Source organism: Ambystoma mexicanum, chromosome 13 (assembly GCF_040938575.1).
Source record: "Ambystoma mexicanum isolate Mex_15411 chromosome 13, UKY_AmexF1_1, whole genome shotgun sequence".
Classification (NCBI taxonomy): domain Eukaryota; kingdom Metazoa; phylum Chordata; class Amphibia; order Caudata; family Ambystomatidae; genus Ambystoma; species Ambystoma mexicanum.
The window spans coordinates 173,699,162-173,712,592 of NC_090938.1; the positions used below are offsets into that span (position 1 = coordinate 173,699,162).

At 49.1% G+C, this 13,431-nt stretch overlaps 1 protein-coding gene across 1 annotated transcript in view; it reads left to right on the forward strand.

The window, feature by feature from the left end:
* The first annotated feature begins 2,078 nt into the window (after window positions 1–2,078).
* Window positions 2,079–13,431, forward strand: part of LOC138521036 (large ribosomal subunit protein P2-like) — a 57,351-nt gene continuing 45,998 nt past the window's right edge. The window contains exon 1 of the mRNA XM_069633546.1: window positions 2,079–2,217. The gene's annotated coding sequence lies outside the window, so the exon portion shown is untranslated. The remainder of the gene's footprint in view (window positions 2,218–13,431) is intronic.

The following is a 13,431-nucleotide window of genomic DNA, read 5'->3' on the forward strand; positions in this document are numbered from 1 at the left end:
ATGTCTTGTAGCGTTATGTTCTTTTGGTGGTGGTGCTAGTGTTGTAGGTGGGTAGTTTCACGTTGTGTTAGGGTTTCATGGCGGGTGTCTTCTCGCTTGGTCTCTTTGCAGTGGTCGTGAATTATTGTTGTGGGGTCTGCAGCCAATCCTGTCGAGGAAGGTGTTAGCTTCTTCAGGTGAGTTAAAGAATTGGGTTTTTCCATCATGATGGACCCGTAGCTTTGCTGGGAAGATCATTGAGTATGGCAGTTGGTTATCTTGGAGCCGGCGTTTTACCCCAGCAAAGGATCTCCTTTGTGCTTGGACAGCCAGGGAGAAGTCTGGATAGATTTGTATGCTGTCGCCCGCCTCTGTCTGCGCTGGTGTGCGTGTCTGCAGCCCCCCAGTCTCCCTTTCCCTCGACGCGGGTGTTGGGCGGCTGCCCGCATCCGTCAGTGACCAGCTAATATTCGAGAAGTGTGGTGCTCGGCTTCGCGCCGCCTGGCGGGCTCCTAGCGCGTGGGTGTCGCAGCGCGGGCCCGTCAGTGGCAGCAGCGCGGCCCAGGCATCACCCCCCAAGGCGTTAGTCCAAGTTGCTGCCTGTGCCGGGGAGGGGCTTTTCGGGAGCAATACAGGATGTGCTGTGGGCGCCAGCCCTCCGCAGTGATGTTTGCCTGTTGCATACATGCCAACCCTTCCGATTTAAGCGGGAGACTCCTGATTTTCAGCGAAAAATATTGCTATTTTTCATAGTCTCCCGCCTAAAATAAATGTAGCCCCAATGCATTCTTATGGGAAAATGTTGGTCTCCCGATTTCCCTGATGAAATCTCCCTCCCAGGTACGTCCGAATGTTGGCATGTATGCTGTTGAATGGGCTAATTATCCACCATAAGAGCAGCGATTTTCCAGGATTCATTTGGAGCTTCACGGAGCTCAGTAGGGAGCGGCCATCTTGATCGGCCCTCTAGCGCCGTTACGTTAATTTTGATATCAGTTATAATTGCGATTGCCCACTCCTTCTGGAATGGTTGTTTCATTACTGTTATATAGGTTTCGACAGGTGCAGAGTCTAAGCCTGTGGGTTCATGAGGATTGATCAATGGTGATAGGAGAGTTCAGAGTTTACCAGTTGGGAAGCAAGTTTTGGTTGTCCAGCAGCTTCAGAAAGAGGATGAAGGAAGGAAGACGGGGCTGTTTATTAGGAACTTTGGGATTTGATTGGATTTTGTTGATCACGTGGATTGTTAAACCAATGGGACACAAACTACACATTTCTCATATGTTCATGGATCTTGTAGTTCATTTGTCCTTTTTTTTTAAGTGACAGTAATTGTTTGGCTGCTCGAGAAGTGTTTAGCATAATCCTCCCCTCCGAGTCTTTACTAGAATCATGACTTTCTATAATGGTATGTATTGAAAATCTGTATTCTTCGTTCCTGGGGCAAGAAAGAGAAAAGGTTATTGATCCTAAAGCCATTTATGTGGTACTATGCCTCAAACCAGGACTCTGACAAGGAAAAGGGATGGGACAAAGATTACCAGTAAATAATACAGGTATTCAACACTTAACTTGGCATTCACATATCATAATTTTGAAAACTAGCATCCCTTTCTGAATTATACACTTTGTCAATTCGCCCAAGTGATCCTGCAAACGAGCAAAGAATTAACTGATTACAAAGTTTTAAAATAGTAAATATTGTGATTAAGGAAAAAACAAACACATAATTATAAAAATAAAAGGTAATGTCTTTTTTATTTTACAGTTTACTTTTTTCACTAGTACTAAATCGTCTCTGGTGATTTGGTTATGTCTGAGGCAGAGCAATATATGTATACATATTTGTGTTAACAAGTGTAATGAGAGTGCCATTCCAAGATGGCTATTTAATTTCCAAGTATCCATGGATGAGCTGGAGAAATGTGTCCTACGTCTAGGTCTTTGCACAGTGTTTGGGCTACGCCTCGCTTGTTCTTATTGTTCGATTATATATAATTTATATTATTATTATCTTTAAGCACGCATTTGAGCTGAATATAATATCGTATACAATATGTTTGTTTGTTAACCGATTACTGCATATGCCATTTGATACCCTGGAGCCCGTTGCGGAAGTCATGGCATGGGAAACCCCGTACGCGTGTGCGTCACTTATGCACGCACGCTCTCCGTAAATCAAGAGAAGGGAGGAAGAAAGTAGCGTGCACATCGTTTCGTGTCTATTACAGACTTAAAGTGAGTACAATTGCCTTCTTCCTTGTTATCTGGCGGCGGTTGCTGACACACTGTGCCCCTTTTGCCTCCCCAAGGCGGTGGTTTGCTCCTGACCTTGCAAACGGGACCCGAATTCTGGCGATTGAATCCCACGGCACCTGGCAAGGAGGGTGTAAAGTCGAATTTTGCTTTGCGTGGAAAAATGCTTTGCCTGCTTACTGCAGTGTGTGTGTACGCATGCGCAATATGAATGGACAGGAAAGCATTTTTCGACGGGCATATTCAAATAATTTGATAGCCCTCAACTCGCCCACTAAAGCATCCACACACTCGCCCCCCTCCCCCTTTCTTTCACCTGCACCCAGGCCCGTTTCTTGGCCGGGGCGCTATCGCCCCGGGGGCGCAATAGCCCACACTGGTGAGGGCTGACTTGCCCTGGGAGCACATTCACCGTGGGCGAGCTCCTTTGCCCTGGGCTGTGCGCGATTGCTCGAGTAGAGGCAGCAGGTGCTGGCGCTGCCTCTGATGTGCTCACGTTAGGTGCTGGGGCAGGCACCTAATGTGAGCACAAAAGCTACTCGAGCAATCGCCCGCAAACGACCCTCAATTGACATCCCCGCCTTTTGTATGCTCGGGGGCCGGCCGTTACACAAGCATCCGTACACACGCACCCATGCATGCACAGAACACACGCTGGAGACGTGTGATGGCTCCGGTCTCTGGCGCTAACTGCCGGGCACCGCCTTTATTGTTCAAACGTGCATGCGCGAGCTCCGTAGAGGCTCGCGCATGCGTACCTCGTGTACTCCGTACACAACATCCCTCCTTTTCCCCCGAAACAAACAATTGACAATTAACTGCAGAAAACAACCTGGTTCCTTCTTCGGATTTACGACAGATTTCCCCGCCTATGGTGCAGGGTCCATGATAAAGTCTCAGAACCTCTGTGGAAGTCGTCGTCCGGCCCTGCTCGGGTATCATGGTGCCGCGTCACCAGGGGCCTCTGATGTCTCGGGATCTGCAGGTGGAGTGGCTTCCTCTGTCCCTGTCTCTTCCTCTTGTTCCGGGACCTGTTCCGCTGTTGCCTCGCCACCTGCGGGCTTGATGCGCTTAAAGAATGACACATTTCGGGTGATGGTTCCTCTGGCATTGGCTGCGGTCACCATGGTACCTTTCACGTGTGTTACACCCAGTGGTTGGGTCTCGTAAATTGTCAACAACTTTCCTTCTGGTCTTCTGTTTCGTACCAACACGGTATCTCCAACTGCAATCTGTTTTTCAGGGTGTCTTCTCCGCGCTGTTTCATTATCGTTTCTCCATGACCTTTCTAACTGTACTTGGTCATTGTCGATCACTCCTGGTTGTCTCCCTTCTGACTCGGGTATGAGTCCTCTTGGTATCCTCTTGAAAAGTGCTTCCGCAGGGGCTATTCCTGTTGATCGATGAGGAGTTGTGCGATACTCCCGGAGAAATTCGAATCAATTTCGTCAGAGGTCTTCTCCTCCATTTTCGGATATGCGAAACACCTTGTTTAGTGTACGCATGAAACGCTCTACTTCCCCATTGGCTCTTGGCCATAGTGGGGTCACTTTACGGTGTTTTATCCCTCTTTCGTCACAATATCGAGCAAACGATTGCCCTTGAAAAGGTGCCCCATTGTCAGAACATAACTCGATGGGAAAACCATGGGTAGCAAATATCTTGTCCATGGCTAGGGTGGTGTGGTCGGTGGCCTGGGACTCGACCAGTTCCACCTCTGGATATCGGGACCACTGGTCAGTTACTACTAGGAAGTGTAGTCCTCTTCCGGTACAGCCAAAGTCGGCATGTACTGTCCCCCAGGGTAAATCACTCCTTGCCATGGTCTGAATCGGTGGTCCTCTCTGCGCTGGGCTAGTGGCTTGCACAGGATGCATGCCCTCACAAAATCTCTTTTCCAATTCAGGGAACCAGACTTTGAGTCTGAGACGTGCCTTCATTCTGGTCATCCGTTGGTGTCCGTTGTTTGCCAGCTGAAGGACCTTCGGCACGAGGGACCTGGGGATCACAATCCGGTTGCCTCTCAGCAGGAGACCATCGGCAGTTACCGACAGTTCGTGTCGTGCACTCCAGAGCAATTGCAAATCCCTTTTGCGTTTCTGCATTTCTCCGGGCATTGTTCATGAGGAGCTCCCGCCATGCTCCTGTAGTCACCGCACCTTTTACTCTCAGAAATGCTTCATCTGAGTTAGATTCGTTGGCAATTTCTTGTCTTGTCAAGGCAATGGGAAGTGCGGACTCGACGACCATGTGAATGGTGTCTGCACAATTTGCAACCTCCATAGTATCTCTGGATCGTCCTACGCCGGGGTGACGAGACAAATAGTCCGCAGGGTTGTGCGTACCTGGGCGGTATACCAGCTTCACCCCGTACTCCATGAGGGATAGCATCCACCTTTCTATTCGAGGTGGCAGTTTGGAAGAAACGCCTGCCAGAATGGGGATTAGGGGCTTGTGGTCCGTCACCACTACAACAGGTTTCCCCAGGATATATAGTCTAAAATGTTTACAGCCCCATAGTATAGCGAGGGCCTTGTGTTCAATTTGAGAGTATCTTCTCTCTGTGTCGGTGAGTGCCTTGCTGGCGCATGCAACGGGTCGCATGGATCCCTGTTGTTCCGCCTGCATGAGAACCGCCCCAAGTCCCACTGGACTGGCATCCACTATAATTTCAGACTCCGGGGCTGGGTTGAAATATGCCATGGTATCTTGTTCAGACAGGGCATCCTTGATGGCCGTGAATGCTCTCTGTTCCTTTCCAGTCCACGTCCATGCCACTTCTTTCCTAGTGAGCGCTCTCAGGGGTTCAGAAAGGGATGCTAAATCTCGAATAAAACGCCCACAATAGTTCACCATCCCTAAAAAAAAAACTGCTGACTTTTGCCGGGGACGTGGGAGGTGACGCCTCTCGGATGTCTTTCACCTTCTCAGGATCTGGGGATATGCCTCCCGCATGGAAGACAAACCCAAAAAACTCTAGGCTGTCCTTCAGGAATTTGCACTTTTCTTGGTGCAGCGTCACCCCGAGGCTGTGGAGTCTGTGAAATGTGTTTTCCAGACGCTTGATATGCTCTGCTTCAGATTTGGCAAAAACCAGGATATCGTCTGACATGTTTATGACTCCTTTTAGTCCGGACAGAGCCCCCCTGATGGCATTTTGGAAGACTTCTGCCGCCGAGGATATTCCAAAACTGAGTCTTTTATATTGGTAAAGTCCTTCATGTGTTGTAAAGGTCGTAATATATCTAGACTCTGGGTGGAGCTCCAACTGGTGGTAACCTGCTCTCAGGTCTAGTTTCGAAAAGAATTTCGCACCCTGAAGTTCTCCAACAATGTCGTCTAGAGTGGGAGTGAGATGACGTTCTCTTTTTATAGCCAGATTAGGAAGTCTCGTGTCTACGCAAATGCGTACAGCCCCTGGCTGTTTGGGCTTTGGGGCCACTACAATTGGAGAGACCCACGGGGTGGGTCCTTCCACTTTTTCAATGATGTCTCGTTCCACTAAGTCTTGCAGCTCCTTTTCCACTTGAGCCCTCAGATGAAACGGTATGCGACGATGTTTCAGCGCCGTTGGTCTGACTGACCCATCAATGTGGAGCCTTACGGGCTCAGCCTTCAGTTTCCCTATGCCTCTGAAGAGCCTCTCAAAGCGTGTCAGCAGGCTGTCCAGATCTGTATGATATACAGCAAAAGTGAAATGAACAAGGTCGAGTGCTTGAGATGCCGCGCAGCTTAAAAGAGAGTGCGGGCTTACGCTGGTAACAAAAAACCTCGCTTTGATGCTGTTCTGGCCATGGGTCACTGGGGCTACGAATACCCCTTGGATGGGTAGGGGAGTATCTTCACCAAAAGCGTATATTTGAGCCTTGGAGGGCGACAGGGCTGGTGGGCCTGCAAGTGCGTTGTAATGTCTGTCCGCCAGTACGCAGACTGAAGCTCCCGTGTCGATGAGGACTGGAGTGGGAATTTCTCCAATGTCTACAGTGCATGTGGGTCTTCGTCGAGTTCCAGGGCCATTTGCGATGCTGGAAATGAAGAATACTTCTTCATTCTCTTCTTCGGCAATGTGTAGGTCATGCGCGTCCTGTTCAAGGGATGATATGCCCCTCACGGTGCGAGCGCCACCTCTCTGGTCCTCTACTTGCCACCACGGGCATGTTGGCCCTACACATTCTCGCGTAATGCCCAGGTATCCCACACCTGCCGCATGTTCGTGATTTGGCTGGGCATTCACCTCTGTGTGGGAGGTCATATCCACAGTAAGAGCATGACTGAGGGGTACCTGATGTCGTGGGTCCTCCCCTCTTCGGTGTCCATCTGGCCTTCCCAGGTGTGAAGCGTCCGACTGCAAGTGCCTCCTCCTCGTTCATGGGATGTGTGGCTGCGTCCATTTTCGATCCTCTTTCCTCCGCCAGTTCGTACGCTCTTCCCATGTCTAGGATTTGCCGGAGAGTCAGCCCTGGTTCCCTCAGGACTTGCCTCCTGAGTTTTCCTGAGCAGCATCCTTACAGCAATTGGTTACGGACCATTTCCTCTTCGTTGACCCACCTGCAGGAGCTTGCTAGGTGTCTCAAACAGGCACAAAACTGGTCCAGTGACTCTTCGCTCCGTTGTTTTTCTGCCCCCATGACGAACCTGTCGAAGTCAACATTCGCTAAGGGTAGGAAGTGATCCCGAAGTGCTTGTTTGACAGCATCATATGTTGCCACTGGAATATCGAGGGAGTCATATATTTTCTGGACTTCAGTGCCTGCAGAGTACATCATGATGGCGATCTTTGCCTTGTCCTCTGTCTCCCCCGAGGCTCTGAACATCATTTCCAGTCTTTTTACCCATATGAGCCATTTTGGGCCAAGTTTCGATGGGGGGCCCGTGGTATCAAATTCAGGCATGGGAGCCAGAGTGGTGCGCACTCTGCGTGGTATTGGGGCATCGGCGCCCTCATCATCTGTTTCTTCACCCATCACAATAGGTACTCGCAGTATTTTCTTGGCAAGTTGATGGGTGATCCGGCTCCCAACTGTGGCAGAGTCTTCCTGCTGGCTCTTCTGCCACTTCCTGTGTCACAGCCCTGCACCAGCTGGGCTGTGAAGTGTCCAAAAATTGTTGCAGCTGCTTGCAACGGGCAGATGGCGCACAAGCACCCAAAACGGGCCGCAACCACTGCGTGTGTTGTAGTGAACGAGCACTCAAAATGGCTGCCGGCTGTTAGAACGGGTCCGCGACTGCGGAGTTGTATTCCGTTTCGCTGATGTCGTCGGAAACGGGAAGACAGCTCTGATCCCGCCTCGTCGTCAGTTTTGTATGCTCGGGGGCCGGCCGTCGGCCGTTACACACGCACCCATGCATGCACAGAACACACGCCGGAGACGTGTGATGTCTCCGGCGCAAACTGCCGGGCACCGCCTTTATTGTTCAAACGCGCATGCGTGAGCTCCGTAGAGGCTCGCACATGCGTCCCTCGTGTACTCAGTACACAACACCGCCCATCAGCCTTCTTCCATTCAATTCCCGCTGCGGCTCCAGGACCCTGCTGCTAAATTTCATTAGCAGCGGGGTCATTATCAGACTCGGCGACACAGCGGGTGAATGAAGAAACAAGCCACAGGGAAGTTAACTCCTTTTTCAATCATGTTAGGAGTTAACTTCCCCGTGGCTTATATTTTGTTCCCTAAAACAAGGGCAGGGGACCCCTGGTCCGGACTCGGGGCCCCTCAGAAGGACAGGCAGGGCAGGACGAGCTGTCGGGGCGCCTGAGCGGAGAGCAACGAGCCGGCAGCAGAGGCTCTCAGGGGCCGAGACAGGGTGGGGGCCACAGGCACGCCAGGCAGGGGTCCGTGGACAGGGAAGCGGGGGTGCAGCACGAACTGCTTGGGAGCCGGGTAACTGTACACTGGGTAGGCACAACATCCAGAGGCAGGGAGGGTGCAGGGGAAGGAAGCGGGGCCGTAGGACGAGCGGGAGGATGAGGGGGGCAACAGAAGAGTGAGGAGGTCGCAGCCAGACTATGTGCAGTGTGCGTTATAAGATAATTACAACACACGAGGAGTATCGCCTAATCTCGGGGGGCGCTGACTGTGCCAGGACGCAAAGCGACCGGCTGCTCAACCTCGGTTCCCTCCATCTGGGGCCTGCCTGCTGCTCCCTTCACACACTGCCTGCTGTCCTCCTGATGCCCAGGAAGAGCGAATCTACAGGGGGACTTCAGGGAGAGGGGGAGTACATAGGAGCGATAAAGAGAGGGCACGGGCAAGAAACGAAAGGAGAGAGAGAAGGGGCGAGGGAAGAAGGACACAAGTAAAACAGGGAGGGAGAGGGAAAGCAGCCGGAGCCAGCCCTGAGCCTTGAAGGGCCAACCGTAGAGGAGAGCAACAGGAGGATAGCAGGAGCCTTGAAGGGCCAACCGTAGAGGAGAGCAACAGGGGGACAGCAGGAGCCTTGAAGGGGCAAGCATAGAGGAGAGCAACAGGGGGACAGCAGGAGCCTTGAAGGGGCAAGCATAGAGGAGAGCAGCAGGGGGATAGCAGGAGCACCCCTGGAGCCTCATAAAAACAAGCGTAGAGGAGAGCAACAGGGGGATCGCAGTAGCCTTGAAGGGGCAAGCGTAGATGAGAGCAGCAGGGGGATAGCAGGAGCATCTGTGGAGCCTCATAAGGACAAGCGTAGAGGAAAGCAACAGGGGGGTGGCAGGAGCACCTGTGGAGCCTCATTAGGATAAGCGTAGAGGAGAGCAACAGGGGGATGGCAGGAGCACCTGTGGAGCCTCATTAGGACAAGCGTAGAGGAGAGCAACAGGGGGATAGCAGGAGCCTTGAAGGGGCAAGCGTAGAGGAGAGCAACAGGGGTACAGCAGGTGCCTTGAAGGGACAAGCATAGAGGAGAGTACCAGGGGGATAGCAGTGGCACCCGTGGAGCCTCATAATGATCCCAACAAGTGCAACCCTGACGAGTACAACAGGTGAGGCCCCTCCATTAAAGCAAACACACAGAGGAAGATACCGTAGGACATAGCAACGGTGGGAGGAGGCTCCGGGCCACAGAGCAGTCAGCTATACCCAGAGGACTACCTCACAACCCCTCTGTCCCCACAGCAACCATCCAGCAGAAGATTGAGCCCAGGAAGGTCCAAGACACCGCACCCTGGAGGCCCCAGTGAAATCTGATCATGGGCCCACAAGAGTGACGCCAGACACCCCGGTTCCCCAGGGCAGGATAAAGGAGCTAAGGTGGAGCTTCCAGGGGGGCTGGCACACCTAACCAGACAAACGGTGGCAACCACAGTAGATGAAGCCTTGAATATCAAGAGGGGCAAAGGTGACACCAGAGGCGGGGGGGTCGCTGGGAGACATTGCCCCCTAAAAGTGGGGGAAGTAAAGGAGTAGGGGCCCCGCAGACCTGGTCCAGGAGAGAGACATCCCACCAGGTATAGCCCCCTGGACCTCCACGAGGAGAGAATCCCCAAGTAGCTGCAGAACAGAGGTCCCACAAAAGGAGGCCCAAGGGAGAAGGAGGGGGACCCACCAGCACCTCATCACCACAAGACCGGGCCTCAAAGACATTACATAAAGGGGTTTCTCCTCCCCACCCCCATGAGGCTCGAGGACTCCGAGAGGCCCAGAACCAGAATAAAACCACCAGGGAGGCTAAACTTTAAGGCAAAATGAAAGCCCGGGGAGGGCATCCACCACAATAGATAACACCACAGGGTGGGTGGAGGCTCTTAGAATTAAAAATGCGCCCGGACAAGCCTGCAGTTTGTACAGCTGAGGAAAGGAAAGGACTCAATACTTTTTTTTAAAACATTTTTTATTGTTTGGTAAAAATGTACCTTTACAAAACAACATCACATTACCAATAAAATGTGTAAACTTCTAAGTAAAAATAGCCTTAATACTCTAAAAGAATAAAAGAAAAAATTAAAGGACTCAATACCCACGAATCCACAGCGGATGCGCCGCCAGATTAACCCAACATAGTGTTAAAAATGATGAGGCACAGTTCCAGTTACCCGGGAAGGACGGCGCCAAGCCACCATAGGGTTAAGTTGGCACAATTCCTCACAGGCAGGGCAGCAGAAAATGCCATTTTATGTGCCGTCAGATTTTGCAATCGCACCATAAATGACGCAACATGGGGTTCAAAATTGCCACCATAGGGTAATGCTGCACTGCCCATTACAACACAGGGCTAAAATTGATAACAGGGGGTTAGTAAAAAGAATTGGGTACAAATTGTTAACATAGGGTTAATGCTAACTGCCCTGTACAACATAGGGTTGGCTACAAAAAACAGTCAAAAAATGCCATTGGAAGCATTTTCTGACGGGTTAATGCTGCACTGCCCGGCACAACATAGGGTTAAAATAGATAATTTGGGGTTAATACAAAACTTGAGGAAACATTGGTAACATAGGGTTAATGTTGGTAACATAGGGTTAATGTAGCGCTGCCCCGTAGAACAGAAAGCATTTTCTGACAGGTAAGGAACCACTGGTAACATAGGGTTAATGTAGCACTGCCCGGTAGAACAGAAAGCATTTTATGACGGGTAAGCAACCATTGGTAACATAGGGATAATGTAGTGCTATAGGGTTAATGTAGCGCTGCCCCGTAGAAAAGAAAGCATTTTCTGACAAGTAAGCAAAATCCGATGTTACATGTACCATCGGATTTTGCTTTGCCATTGAAATTCACGCATGCGCAGTAGCACCCTAAGCATTTTTCGACGATGAGCATTTTTCAACGTTACAAGGGCCGCTCCCTTCGTGCGCAATCAGTGTCTCAAAGGCTGCCTCCTCTCACACGTCCTACGGGTGCGTCAAGGTTATATGGGGCACGCACGGGACAGTTTCAACGCCATAAGCGCCACACCTTGCAACCATAACCTAACATACCATCAATGCAATGTGAATAAACATTGCTTTTATTAATGGACAAAGCAGTCAATTCTGCAAAAAATCGTTGTATTTGAAGTATACCTAACTTTCAACTCAGTATAATTATTTTGCGACAACGTGCTTTAATTGAACTATAAACGTATAATACGTTACAGTTCAATTAAAGCACGTCATTGCAAGATAATGCTACTCGGTTGAAAGTTATTGAGCAGTTGAAAGTTATTCAGCCTTTAAAGATAAACAAGTTTATATCTTATGAAACTCCCAACGATTGTCAGCAGCAACTGGAGCAACACGCAATGCCCTCTGAGTGACCCATCCGTTTGCAAACAACGTGTTTCTTTGGATGAGGAATATGTTGCAATGTAGTAAACAATTTCTATATGAATAAGCTATATTTTGTTGGCATGCTCAACGCTACACTACAGGAAAACATTCCTTTGTTTCAATAGTGTAGTCTGCCAGTGGTGGAAATGGACAACCTTTACTGGGGCAACTCTCCCCGCCCCCTTTTGGGCAAGGGTTGTGGTCAGTGATGCGGGCGTGTCCCAAGGAGCGGGCTTAGGTAAAGCTTTTTGGCAAGCGTCTGACGTTCTCAGCAAAGATTTGCACATTTTATTCCATAAGCGGAACTAAAACAAAAGGAAATGCTACTACAGATGGCATGATATTTATTTTCACCAGATGCAGCTTATATTGACACAAAACGCAGAAGAGAGATCAAATCAAGATCTTTATGTAGTGGTTTTTGGGCTGGAATATTGCATTATACAAAGTGGCCCAGACGCTTTTATGTTCTCGTGCCCTGCAAGCAATGTAAGTTGCACCCCTCCGCACCTGGAGTAGGCAAGCTCTTACATACTTGGCAGGATCAAAGTCTGTAAGGGGTGGGTCATTGCGGTGCAAAAACAACAAGTGAATGATGCTGTTGATATGAAGGCTGTTTCTCTGTTGCATGATTGTGTTGTTCATATGGCTGAATACATGCTAATACCCTGCAGTGGAGATGGCTATGCTTTTAACGTTGTGAAGAGTGGAAGCATTTCCAGTGGCACACGCTTTCTTCCGTTATATTAATAAAAGCTTTCCACAGTAAACCTTTCTGGCAATTTAAATCTATTGCAGCGTGTGAGCACTTCACGTTCCCAATAAAGAATGTCATAATCACCTGGCCAGTACTTGGGATACACAACCTTGCACGCTGATATGAAGTCTTGAAATTCTGAGAGGAATGGGTCTTTCAATGTGCTTGAGACATGTGATCAGCATACTCTAGGGTATTTGCAAGGCTTCTGAAAAAGTCTTCTATTGGTAGGTACATCAACTTTTAGGCTTGCATGTAACACCATGAAATTGAATTTTTTGGGCCAGAAACTCTAGCCAACTTTGTATATTGAGCTTCCCGGTCCTCTGCCAAAACCTCAAAAACCTTAATTTGTCGGCAAATTAAACTATGGGCCTCTTGGAGAGTAATTGAGTTTGCCTGCAATTTCAAAGACAATTCGGCCAGTTCTCCTAGGGCATCCCTTCTTAAGACCCAAGTTCTTGACAAACTCAATGCAGGGTTCGGAATTGAGGGGAGCTAGGAGCTATTTAGCTCCTGTTTCTAGCATATTAGATCCTGGATAGCTTGAACCCAACAGCTAGCAGGAGATACTTTTGACTCCTAGGGCTAACTGGTGCTTTCCAAACATGTAAATGTGACATTAACATTGAGAATGTTAATTAAAAAAATAGTTGGAAAACATCTAAACATAGTGGTTAATACAAAATTGACAAAATGTTAAAGGAGCATCTCTAGCTCCTGGTTCCTCTGCGGTAGCTCCTGCCAACTTGGTGATGCCTGGCACCCATGAGCTGGTTTTAGCTCCTGCTCATTGAATCTCATGTTCGAACCCTGCAATACTTGTCAACCTTTTGAGAAGGCCTCTATATTTTGCACGTTGCGGGCCTGTGCTTTTGGGGTTTGCAGCTGCATATTGTAAATGTGATGGAAACAAACTAAGTGTCCACAATTTATGGGCAAACCGGTCCCATGCACACCTATATGTAATGAAGAAAAATATGAATCCATTTTTATATCTGTCTCTTATAACTTGATGACCAATTGTTTTATGTATAAAGAATACACTTTATAGATTTGTTGCTTAGTGTTTATATTCAATATTTTACTTACTGAATTTTTCAAGTTGCTCATGTTTGCATTATTACATCATGTTATTACAAAACCAAAATTTTTTACAATTAAAATTTCCATTTATTATTAATAACAATGACAAACGTTCTAAACAAAGAGCTCT